This window comes from Neopelma chrysocephalum, unplaced genomic scaffold (assembly GCF_003984885.1).
Source record: "Neopelma chrysocephalum unplaced genomic scaffold, ASM398488v2 Primary Assembly neopelma1_257, whole genome shotgun sequence".
In the NCBI taxonomy this organism is placed as follows: Eukaryota; Metazoa; Chordata; class Aves; order Passeriformes; family Pipridae; genus Neopelma; species Neopelma chrysocephalum.
Genome location: NW_020897919.1, coordinates 429,144 through 441,764, shown reverse-complemented (window position 1 = coordinate 441,764; position 12,621 = coordinate 429,144). Strand labels below are relative to the sequence as shown.

The following is a 12,621-nucleotide window of genomic DNA, read 5'->3' as shown; positions in this document are numbered from 1 at the left end:
ACCAACCCTCTCTGCAACAGCCCCTGGCTTTTCCCATCAGCATCCCCCCGGGATGTGGGGCTGCACAGCAATCCCAGGCACAGCAGCCTCCTGGTTTAGTCCGGGACTCTCCCCCTGTGCCAGACTCCAGGAATGGCTCAATATCCCCGGCACTGTCAGGACAGGGCAGGGGTTTAATCAGTGCTACCAAAACCAATTGGTTTCTCCCCACTTCCCAAAATTCAACACATTGATCTGTAATGAGAGAAGGGAAAAGAGGAAGGGCAGCTCGGCAGGTTACTGAACACATTAGGTGGAGAGGCAAAAAAAAAAGTAAACAAACAAATCTGTTTTCTTTTTAATTAAGAAGTGATTCCCCCCCAAGTTGCCCTTTGCTGTCCCGGATTCCCTGTTTTTTAAAATCACTGGAGCAATTTACTTTCCATTTTACTGTTGGGCTCGTGCATTGGAACAGAAGAAATGAAAAGCAGGGAAATACCTACGTGAAGCCTTTGTTTTCATTATTTGTCCCCTTTTCCTCCGAGTTTTCTGTTTCTTTTTCCCAGCAAACCACCACCAGCTTTCCCCCCAACCCACGGCACGACTCCCCAGACCTCCCCGTGACCATCCCGGAGCGACGCTGCCGCCCCTCTCCTCCCCCTCGCTGCCTGGGGCTGGACTTTTTCCTCAACGCCACCGGGATTTACTCGGCGCTTCCACAAACTGCCCTTGACCCCCCCCCCCCCACCCCCCTCCCCGGGCCGGGGTGGGGCAGGACCAGACCCCCCCCCCCCGGGCCCCCGGGGGGCCCCCCCCGGGCCCCCCGGGCAGCGCGGGGCACCCGGGGGGGGCCGGGGGGGGAAGCCGGGGGGGAAGGGGGGGGGGGGGGGGAGCATCCCGCTCCCCGCCCCGCGGGGTCGGTGCCCCCCAGCTCGGCAGGCTCTCAGCGCTCCCGCTCCCGGCATTTTCATTAACTGAAGATTGCGGGTGGGTCAGCAGATCTATACACTTTTGTGTTCCTCGGCTCGCTTTATTTATTTCTTTCTTTTGCAGGATGCTGAATAACTAACCTTTCCTTCAATAGGCAGATTTAAAAAAAAAAATAGGATCCATCACACAGCGGCAGGATAGCCTTGCTCTGTTTTGACCTTTCTGAAATTAATTTCCCAATCTTAGCTTTCAAAATCAGAGATTGAAAAGACCTATTAGATCAGCCAATCCATCTTATCACTAGTACAGCAGCAAGCAGAGACCCCAGCCAAGTGCTCCTCTACACAGGGAAAATATTCTGGAATAAGACGGGGCATGAATTTAAAGTGAAATACCTGTTCCGGAATATTCTGCACATGGACACGCGCTCTGGAAGAGCTGCAGCTGATCCTGAGTTTGCTCAGTTGACACCTGGAGCCACTCGCTGTAACAGAGGGGAGAAAAAAAATCCCATTTTAGGAAAAGAGTACCTCTCCTGGGGTAGCTCCAGGGAATAATGCCCCCTGATGCTTTTTCCCCATGCAGGCTGTTGCTCAGGGAAGCACAGGGAAGCACGAGGACAGGTGCTCACACACCTGCCCAGGGAGAGCTGCTCCCAGGCTCTGCAGGGAAATCCATCCCTGACCTGCAGAACCAAGGACTGCCTGGCAGGATGAGGGTCAGAAGGACGGGATTCTGGTGTGCAGCTCCTCGAGGAGCCTGGGATGTTAAAACATACCTCTCCCAAGCTGCAGAGGAGCACCTTTGCCAGGGGCACAGCTCTGCTCAGCGGCTCTGTGCTTTTCCAGACAGCAAAGCACTTGGCACCCGGGGGCAAAACCCCAAAGCTGATGGGTCTGCACCACACGAGCCCGAGGGCAGGGCCAGGCCCAGCTGCCCTGGCCAGCACTGCCAGCCCATGGTGGCAGTCCCCAGGGAGGCCCCTCAGGGCACAGGGTGCTGCTGGTGCCCTCTGTCTCTCTCCTCCTATTCCCCTTGGAATTCCTGGGGCTCTGGGCACGGGACAGGTCACCCTCTGCAAATCTTGGTCTCCACCTCCATCCTGCCCTCCAGCAGCACCACACGGAGCCCAGGTCGGGCCTGTCCTCACCCAGGGGATGCCACAGTCACACAGGCAGGGAGGGGGAGCTCAGTGATGCTGTGGCAGTCACAGATATCGGTGCCATGCTGGGCTCTGGGCTGGGAGACCGGAGAATGCATCCCAAGTGCATGAAAACTTGGAGTTTCTTCCTATGAAATGTGGTGGGAAGGAGGCTCTGCCGACACCTGCAGCGAGCGCGTTCACCAAGGAACTGGGAATGACATAAATGTGCCTGTCAGGTTGAAGCCCTGTTACATTTGCTATCAGAGCTGCCGTTTGGGCAGCAACTGCGAGTCTTTTCCCAGTGAAACCCCCCTGCTCTGCCTCAGCAGCCCCTGCCTTCCACACCCACCATCCCGACGGGAAGAGCTGCCACCACCCCCTACGACTGGGAGCTCCAAGAGCAGGCAGGGACGGGAGCTGCAAACTTTGGGCACTCAACAAGTCCTCTCCACACAGAGTCGGGGCCAAAGGATCAATATTGACACTTAAGACTATTTTCCTCGATTTGTTTTTTTGTTGATTGTCGGGGCAAAATTCCACTTTTCCGATATCTCGGATTCTTGGCTAATAGAAACAAATAAAGCCAAAGCTTCTGTCCACAATGGGCGAGGAGCATCCATTGTCGGCAGGCGCTAATCGGATTAAATTGGCTCCTGGCTCTATTGCTCGGGGATAACTCACTCCTAAATTTTTCCCATCTCGAGGGGATGGGTCATTGTTGCTTCTTTTTTTTTTTTTTTTTTTCCCTATTTAAATTTAACAGCTAGAAAGAAAGCAGGAATGGCTGGAGCTGACGGCGGCGAACAAAGAGTGGAGCCCAGCCGCGGGGCCGTGGTCCTCGCCGGCCCCCGCCAGCCCCTTCTCCCGGCTGGAGCTGCTCCGGCATGGCCGCCGCTCCCGGCTGGAAGCGGGCAGGGAAGAAGCTCCGGCTGTCCCCGGCGGGCGCGCTCAGGTCGCTCCCCATTAGCATTTTAATCCGTGCCCCTGGCACCGGCCCCCTCGGAAGCAGCAGCCGCGTTCCTGCGAGCACCCGAAGAGACAGCCTTAAATAATGCCGCCTTCCGAGGGAGGCCCCGCGCGCCGCCAGCTACATTTTGCCCAGAGTCTGATAATTTTCAAAGCTATTGGCAACCTGGGAATTTTCCTGCCTTATCACCGGGGCTCAGCTAACTTCACTAACACTAATCAGAGCTGGAATCATTCATTCAAGGATTGCATGATCATGTTTTTCTTTAGCAGTGACAGCTGCCTGAGCCGCATTAGCAATGCAGATGAGTCAGCCTAATAGGTTAATGCAGAACACGCGAAAATTAGGTTTAATCCCCAGTGAAATAATCTAACATTTTCACATTTCTTGATGTTGGGATAGAGACATTGGTGGTGACTCAATTAGGTGTAATGTAGATCAAAGCAAATTTACCTTCTGGCTGAACCTTCCCTATAGTTTAGATAGAAAGAATATAAGGGTTCTTTACTAATTGGCCAGTGGCTGTGGGGGAAAATTATATGGAAAGCGTGCGTAGCGCAGGAATTGCGTTTCGGATTTGGACCTGGGCATGGCTGGGCTCTGCAAACAGCCCCTGCCAGCCCACAGCTCCTTGCCATGCACAGCTCACCCACCAACATGTTTGGGTTTTTTTCAGTTTTATTCCCCCCCTCCCCGTTCCTTTTTTAATGTCCCGTACTGCAATATCCCCACGGAGGTTTGAAAGACCTTGTATGATAAAAGGAGCATAAAGGAGAGGGAAAAAACCCCACCCACCAGCGCGCGCCCGTCTAATGTTTTCATTCCCGGGGAATAACATATCAAACAGCCATCGCTTTCAGTCATAAAGGGAGGGGAACAAAAAATTACATGCCCTCAGTTGCCAAATTATTTTTTGCCTTGACATCTTAATTCTTAATCCTTGTGTGTGGTCAAATCAGCCTACTATAGACAACCAATCAAGCAATTATTCCTAAATTATATTTGCCCAGCTCACATTGATTGGTTATTCTTTTCTTATTGGGTAAGCTCATTAATTCCGAGCAGCTTGCTTATTATGCTTTCCACATCATTTTCCTTCGCAGCCTATCTACTCACACCAGCCTGCTGATGTTTCAAGATGCCACGCAGAAAAAAAAAGGCCGAGTGATCTATTGCATTGTCTCTTCCAGCAATTACAATTCACATTGCTGATTAACTTTGATGTGAAAACTAATGAGATAAGGCAAGTTATCAAGGCGGACCTGATCGTCATCTCATTTATAGAGCATTTGCCATCAGTGAATGACAAAAACTAATGAAGATGTATCTGACAGCAGGCTGAGCCGCGGCCGAATTTCGTTTCTCATCAGCAAGTGCTCTGCTTCCAACTCATCAGTCTATCTGAAACATGTGGAAATTAGCTTAATAATGAAAACACTTCATCCAAATAGACAAATGTTTACATTAAAATAGCTACATGATAAATAGATGTTAAAGATTTTATGCCTTCTTGAGTCTAAACAATGGAGCACAAAATATGTTCTCATATTCACTAAATCATGCCCATAAAGCTCCCCACGTGCTGCTGTACCTGCGGGTTCCCCTCTTTACGGCTCACGAGGATTCCTGGGCTGCGGCTCGGCCGTTTGGAGCCGTCTGGTTTGGGCTGTAAGTCAGGGACGCCTGTGCCGTGGCGGCTGCCAGGGAGAGGGGGGCTGTCCCTGCCCAGGTCTGGGGCACAGAGCTCCCAAAAGCAGGTTTTTCAGCAGCGCCGTAAGAGGAGCAGAAGTTGCTGCCGGACATTGACATTTACCCAGCGCAGAAAAGAGATCCATTTACCCCCAGACAAAGTACAATGTGCAGACATAATTCATGTAAATACAGCAACATTTCTTGCCTGAGCCACCGCCGAAAGGCCTCCTGTAATATCAGTCGAGTTTGGAAATGTTTTGTGATAAAAGGGAGGCAGGCAGAGCTGCTCCCATTTTTAATATTGTGGCTTTGGTACCTTTATTTATGAGAGACTATTTCATATTTGTCGGGCACTATTTCACATGCTTCTACTACGTCCAAACATATCCCCAAGACGGTTTTGTATCTGGAATAAAATATTCATTCATCACCTGGGATCAAAAAATACTGGTTTTAATATAAAAGACATGCATCTGCAAGGCAAAAACTCTCACTCTGAAAATTATTCTAAAAACTGTGTACATTTCAATTAAAATGAAGACTTGTACAAGGTTCTTTTTCCTCTCTCTAAAAACTGGCAGAATATACGTGGACAGCCTATAGCACTGTGTCCTCCAGGAAAAAAACCAAACCAAACACACTATTCCCAGCGTAAGAGGAACTTTAAAACTGATTTTAAAAACACCATTATGCAAGTGGACTAAAAAAAAAAAAATCAGAGGCTTTGCAGAAAAGCCAGGGGAGCTCCCATGAATTCCGTGCACCGACAGCTCCGTGCACACACGTGGAGAAAGCTCGGCTCCCAAGGAGCCGGGACCGGACCGTCCGTGCGACGGGATCGCGCCGTGGGTGCAGCCCCCCGGCCCCCCAACCAGCTCCCACCCTCAGGCACTCACCACGTCCCCTTCCTCGGCCGGGGAGGACAGCGGAGGTGCAGCCCGAGGTGCATTGTGAGGCACAGATTAGCTGCCGGCACAAAGGGCCCGGTCCCGGGAAAGTTAAAAGAAAAGCCTGGTAGGAAGCGCCGGCGACAAATTACTACTTCAGCGCTGGATTAAATGTCAAAGCCCTTCACAGAGCTGCAGATAAATCCTGCATGTTAGAAGGAACCTTAAAAGTACTTGTTCAAGAGCCGCTACAGGCCCAAGTGGAAAATTGACCCCAAAGATTTTTTTTTTTTTTTAAATAGCCGAAGTTTATAAAATTTCTCCCGGCGCAGGGAAGGGTTCGGGTGCCGCTGCCGCGCTCGGCAGAGCGACGCTCCCGGGCTGCTGTGGCTGCTTGCCGGAGTTGGACTGTGTGAGTGAGCATTCCATGAAATCCCGGCAAGGTTTGCTTGGTGGTTTGGGGAGTTTCTGCTTTGCCTGTTTTTTGTTTGGTTGTTTGGTTTGGGGTTTGTTTGTTTTTCCGTTTGTTGGGGTTTGTTTGTGTTTTTTTTTTTTGTTTCCCTTTTTCCCCTCTTTCTTTTACCCAGCTATTGCAGCAGGATGGTTTGTTTCTCTTTCACCACTCACAGTGGGAAAACATTGCTCCCATTCTTATTTTCCTTCTCCCCCGGAGCCGTAAGCACAGGTCCATCCCCACATTCCTCCCAAGCCTGCTCAGCACTGCCAGGAGACCCCCAGCAGCCGCAGGATGCTCCGAGTGGGCAGGACACTGCCTTGTCCCTTCGGTTCATAAAAACACGTGTCACCTGGGCATGGTTTATCTTTCCTGCCTGCACATCCATTACTCTGTATTTCTAAAGCACAAGCTTGGCCACGGCACTGGCTTTGCTGTCTCTTCGTGTGCCTGCACGGAGGGACGGACAGGGAAAGGAATGCTGCTCCTCCCTCCCCCTCCCCGGCCTTTATCCCAGTCGCCTATTTTAATAAATAATTATAGGCAGCTAAAGGATTTGTTCATTCCAAAAGGTCTCCCCTTCACATTTCTCAGAGGTTCAGCTCAAGGAGACACCATGATAATAAGGCTGACTCGGGATCCCTACTCCACAATGTCATTATGAGCTAGCATTTAAAATGAAAAAAAATCTGTATATTATACCTAAAAGCATTACAAGGTTAGTGTCTCGGCTCAGGGAATAGTTAATGCTGCTGGGAAAGCAGCACTGCTGGTCTGAGGAGGAGGAAAAGGGGGGAAAAAACAAAACGAGAGAAAAATCCTTTCTGAAACATAAGCTTAGAAAAAAGATGTTGGGAGCGAGCACAGAGATCATTTGCATTTCCAATGACTGGGACTAATCCTCTGCTTCCACGTTTATATTTTCTATTACTTTTCCTAATTATCTTTTTCTTTTTTTGCTCCTAGCTTTTTCTCCTCTCTCTGTTCCCAGCTCCCCTGCCCGTTGTTGTCTGGCTCGGGGCTGGATCACCCGGGGCTGGCAACGGCCCCTCTGCACTGCCCAGGCCACACAGCCCCCAAAATGTGGGTGTTCCCCCCTCCATACACAGTGTAGGTGCTTTGCTTTATCGGGGTCTGTTAAGAAACATTTCTGGGATCGAGAATGGATTTTTTTGTCCAGTCCCTGGGGCACAGTGAGGGCAGAGAGCAGCGTGTCCCATCCCCGGTGTGGGGCATCCCTGGCTCAGGGATTTTGGGGACCACCCTCCCTTGTCACCCCCCCGAAAGCCACCAGGAGCTGCCCTGGGAACTGTGGGTGGCACCAGCTGACAGTGGAAAATAAAGCAGCCCAAACCCCCTTCCCGGAGAGGCAGCCACCCACCCAGAGTGGCTGTTCCCGAAAACCGGCGCTTTATCGGCACACCGCGACTTTCCCGACAAGGAGCGCGGTGTAATCTCCAAAGCCCCGCTCCAAAGGCACTCAGCTCCCAGTCACACATGAAACTGGAGCTGGATCTTCCCCGTAATTCACAGCCTCTATCTCTGACAAGGAAATTACATGACTAAATGCCTGTTTGAGACCAGCCACTAAACTGCTACTGCAATATTATCCTAAAATTTGTTAATAGCGGCTCTTTCACATAAATTAAGTGATAATGAAAAAAAGCTCCCCTTTGAATTTATATATATTTCAGCAGAGAATAATGTTTTATTTAAAATAGTTACAGTGTGCCTTTTGATTTAGAGTTTAAAGTAAATAATATTTGTACATCTAAAACATACTCAAGACAAATGAAAAGCCTCTAGATGCTTTTGTATGAGATGCTGAAGAGCTCTACAAACTTAAAAGCACAACCTCAATTAAGCCCATCTTCATCTGGAAAAAAAATTAGCAACTGAAAGCTGAATATATTAGATAATGCACACTTGCAGGAGAGCATTCTCTTAGCAAAAAATTCTTGATAACCAACCTAAAGCTGGCCTTCGAGTTGCTCGATGCTAATTTTGTTTGAAACTGTTTAACTAACTCTGAATAGATATCCATATTCAACAAAGACATAATTAATGGCAACCTTTTCTTCTGCTTAGAAGACATCATAACAAGCAGAAAAGTACAAAAAGATTTTTATAGTAACTAATTTAAGGACAAAGGGTTGACCTCTAGCATTTCATTAAATAAACGGAGCGAATGAAAGAAGAGTGACAGTATTCATCCTTGTTCAATTCAAGCAGCCAATTTCAAAATGCAAATCATAATCTGCAGATGTTGGAGCCTGATATATTTTTTTTAAATATCATTTGTTCAATTTAAGAACATCAGACATTTGAATTTTAAATAATAATAATAAAAAAAATCAAACCCGATTCCCGGCTCCAGGTTTGGGCGCAGCGTGACTGTGCGTTTGGTGCTGGGGCTCCCCTCCCTCCCCGCCACCCCAGCCATTCATTTTATACATTATTCCCAAAACCTTTTAATGGAGAAGTTCTGCTGAGCTGCACATTATGTCTGATTAGCACAGCTGGTCAGTGCTGCTGCCTTTCCAGCCTGGGGATGACAGAGGAGAACAGCCCGAGCCGAGCCCAGGGAGCTGCTCCATCCTTCCTTCCCACCCACAGAGAGCCAGCATCCATGGACACCCAGCATCCATGGACACCCAGCATCCATGGACACCCAGCATCCATGGAGACCCAGCATCCATGGAGAGCAGCACTAGTGGAGAGCAGCACCTGTGAGCAGAGCGTGCACCCTCCTGAGGAGCCGAGGGGATGGCTGCTGCCCCCGGATGAGCTGCGATGGAGCTGCTCTGCCCACAGGGAAGAGCGTCCTGGCTCTGGTCCCCAAGGGCAGCAGGAGCCCAAGCCCTGCCTAGGGAGGGAGGTGGTGCTGCCCCCTGACCCGTGACAGGTGGGGACAACAACAGGAGGTGAACTGACTGAATTTGGGAACACAACCCCAAACCTCCACAGCCGGGTTTTCTTCCAGGTGCCAAGGGACAAGGCGCAGTGGGAAAGGAGGGGATTTTGGCTGGACCATGGGTGATCTGCAATCTTTTACCATGGGAGGAATGAAGTCTCAATGCAGCTGGACACTGAGCACACACTTGTTCCACAGGGATCTGGGAAGTCAAACCCAGACTGAGTGGGTTTGCCGAGGCACGTTGCTCCGGTGGCAGAGCCTGGGGGAGCATCTCCAGGGCAGTGGATGTTACAACTTTGCTGACTACGGATCCACAGCTTGGTGTCTCTCACCTCTATCGAGGGGTTCCTCCTTCATTCCCTTTAATGCTCGTTCAGCCTCTCTCCCCTGAGCTGTGGAAGCCCAGGAGTGACGCTAAGAGACACTTCTAACGTGCCTGAGGAGGCCAGAGGATGTGTCCCCACATCGACACAACGGCAGCATGAGTTCCTCCCTCTCCCATTTCTACACCAGCTCCAACAGCTGTTTCCAGGTTTACAGAGGATAACCCACAGGGCATGGCACCTCTGAGCCTGCCAACGTACAGGATTTCTCTCAGGAAATGGCTTTAGGCTGTTTGGAAGCGTTTTGGGGGAAGCATGGGATTTTTTTTATTTTGGCCACTGGAATACCCAGAAGTCTCTGCCTTCACTGAACTCGGGTACAGGAGACCAACACTGACCTCTCCTCAGCGAGCAATCCCCTTCCTTCCTTAATGAAGGGAAAATATCCCAGGTTCCCACCACACGGCTCTTAGTTACTGCTAAGTTACAGTGAAGAACAACCTCTGCGAAGGCACGTATGTTAATTAAACTGCTGTTGATTAGGACTTGCCAGTGGCTCACGGTGCACAGAGAGGGACTGACAGGAATGCCCAGGAGCATCCCGAGGAGAGCAGAGCAGAGCAGAGCAGAGCCATTCCTGAGGGGCAAAGCCATTCCAAGCCCTTCCCAAGGCACCTCCGAGGAGCAGCCGGCGCTGGGCACGGGCAGCAGGAAGGGCCGGGGCCTTGCCAAGCACCCGCAACCCTCCTACACAAACAGACCCTGCAGCTGTCGCGGGGAGAAATAAATGACTTCCGGAGGGTACGGAGGATAAATGAATCCATTCAGGCACGAGTGAAGGGGACATTGTTTTCCCCCTCGAAAAAAAAAACACCCAGCCTCCCCAACAACCTATATATTAAGGTATCAATGAACAACAAATTCATTCAGTTATGACACAGGAAACCTAAAGCAGAATGGGCTGCAAAACAAACTCGATTTATCTTCGCCACACACGCAAAAGGAAAAAAAATGCCTCTTGTTGGCTGTCGTGCTCGGGGCTGGGGCTCACACGCCTCTCGAGCAGCGCTCGGGATCCGAGACACACATGGAGCATTTTCTGCCGGGGCTTCAGTGGGTGGATGCGAACTTCTGAGATTAAGATTGTTTCCTTAGGTTTATCCTCTTCAGGGACAACGTGTGCACAATACGCCTTTGGAGCATATTTACAGTCAGGCTGCAGATGCACATAATCTCCATCTTCCTGCATCACAAACGGGAGATGTGAAGGTTTGGGGTTGTTTTTTTTCTTTTAAAAGGGAGAGGAATTGCTCATTCAAAGAGAAACCAAGCCTTTCGTTTTCACTTTGGCAGCCTTCCTTTTTATATCAGGAAAGGAGAGGCAGAAATGGAAATGCAGGCTCAAACCAGCCCCTCTTTCTCAAAACAGGGCAGCAGCTCCATCCTGTCCCTCCTCCCAGCAGCAGCAGCCCTGAGTCCACCCGGGGCACCCCATCTGCTCCAGCACATGTTTGGGCACACGCTGAGCCTGAGGGGACACAGCACCCCTGGACCTGACCCTGGGAAGGACTGAGGGGCAGAGCCCTCCTGCCCTCCCATGTGGCCCCTCAGCACTGCCACAGGCCTGCCTCCCCGAGCCCACTCTCCTTTGCTGCTCAGCACTACAAACCCAAAGACTGCCTGAGAAACAAAGCCCATCTTCCTCCTATTTCCAAAACATTTATGCTTAGCTGTTTTCCCCAAGTAACATTAAAAAAATCTCTTAAAAATTAGTGTAACGGGTCAACCCTGCCACGGAAATGGAATTGGTACCCAGCTGCAAGGAGTGCTCGGCGTGCAGGGGAATAATCCAAAAGGTTTTAATTAGGGAAAGCAGCAATAAATGAAAGGATATGAGCTTGGATGAGAACACTTGAACACAAAAATAACCGGGAAAGATGAGATACGTCTGTGCTTGGAGGGGAGATCTCTGTCCAGGAAAGGCAGGCAGGAGCGTGTTTTGCCCTCCCCAGCATCCCCAAAAGAAGGCACGACACATTCCCAACGGCAGCGTGCCACCCCCCCAGATCCAAGGGGCTCTCCAGGAGCAGCATCCCGGGCGCTGCAGGGCGCATTAATGCGGAGCACATCCCTGACCCCGTGTGCGGAGCCGGGAGCCCACCCCTTCCGTCAGCTGGTGACTTCCCCGCCGTCCCGGACAGCTGCACGTCTGCCCGCGGCGCCCCGGGACGCCTCGTCCTGCCCGGATTCCTCGGGCCCGCCGGCTCCAGAGGGGGTCCCCGACAAAGGCAGGATGCGGCCGGGCGCGGGGGGCCGGGCCGGGCAGCGCCGTCCTTCCCCGGCCGCTCCTTGGAACCCAAGTCACGCTCCCGCAACAACTGCTCCTCTGTGCCTGTTTGAACTGTCCCTCCCAATTAGCAGTAATAAGTGACTCTGTAAAGATGAGCAAACACGGCGCATTCATTAGCCCCGGCGGCCCCCTCCCTCCCTCCCGGCGGCCCCAGGAGATCCCCAGGGCCCCGCTCCCGAGGATGCAGAGCGCGTCCCTCCCCGGCCCCAACCAGCGCCGGCAAAAGGCAAATTAATGACAAGTCGTTCGAAGAGTTTGCCTGAAATTATTTTATTCTGCCCGAGAATTGATTACTCCCGGCCTGGAAATATGTCCAAATCAATACGTTAAAGCTCAGGGCAAAAAAGACATGCTCTAGCCCCATTTATTTAATCCACTTTTTTGAGGAATGGCACATAATTTACCGGGTAGGAATTGCTAAGCCTTTCCAGAGCGAGGACTAATGACAAGCCATGGGAAAGCAGTGCCTTCATCCATCTCCCAGGAGAGCTGGTGACAAACTTGGTGGTGGCCAAGACCCCTCAAAGCACCAGGACGTGCCTCCAGCCACCCCTGCCAGGCAGACGGATACAGAGGGGAACCACGTGGCTCAGGGCGCCAACCAAGGAAACAATTCCAAACCTCCCCTTTAGATAAATCTTCTTAAAACAAGACCAAAATCTCTCCCAAAAGGGCAACTGCTGCCCAGGTGGCACCCCCTGTTTCCCTCATATTTGTGCATCCTAGACTGTTTCCTACAGGTAATGTGGCCTGCAGACAAATACTCACTCCAGGCCAATAAAGCACAAAATAAATATCCAAAACCCACCTACAAACAACCTCACGTGCTGGTTTTGGCAGCAAAGTCTAGGAAAAAGAACAGCCCCCCAAATACTGAACATGTAGGCGGGACAGGCCTCCCACTCGTGCTCAAGGTGACTCCCACCAGGCACCCAAAACCTGTGGTACCTTTTCAGGAAAGAAGGAGCACGTCCCAGC

General features: G+C 51.0%; 1 long non-coding RNA gene across 1 annotated transcript in view; it reads right to left on the bottom strand.

The window, feature by feature from the left end:
• Positions 1 to 12,621, bottom strand: part of LOC113977769 — a 58,549-nt gene that overhangs the window by 13,801 nt on the left and 32,127 nt on the right. Inside the window, exon 4 of the long non-coding RNA XR_003537411.1 lies at positions 1,305 to 1,393. This is a non-coding gene — a long non-coding RNA (uncharacterized LOC113977769). The remainder of the gene's footprint in view (positions 1 to 1,304; positions 1,394 to 12,621) is intronic.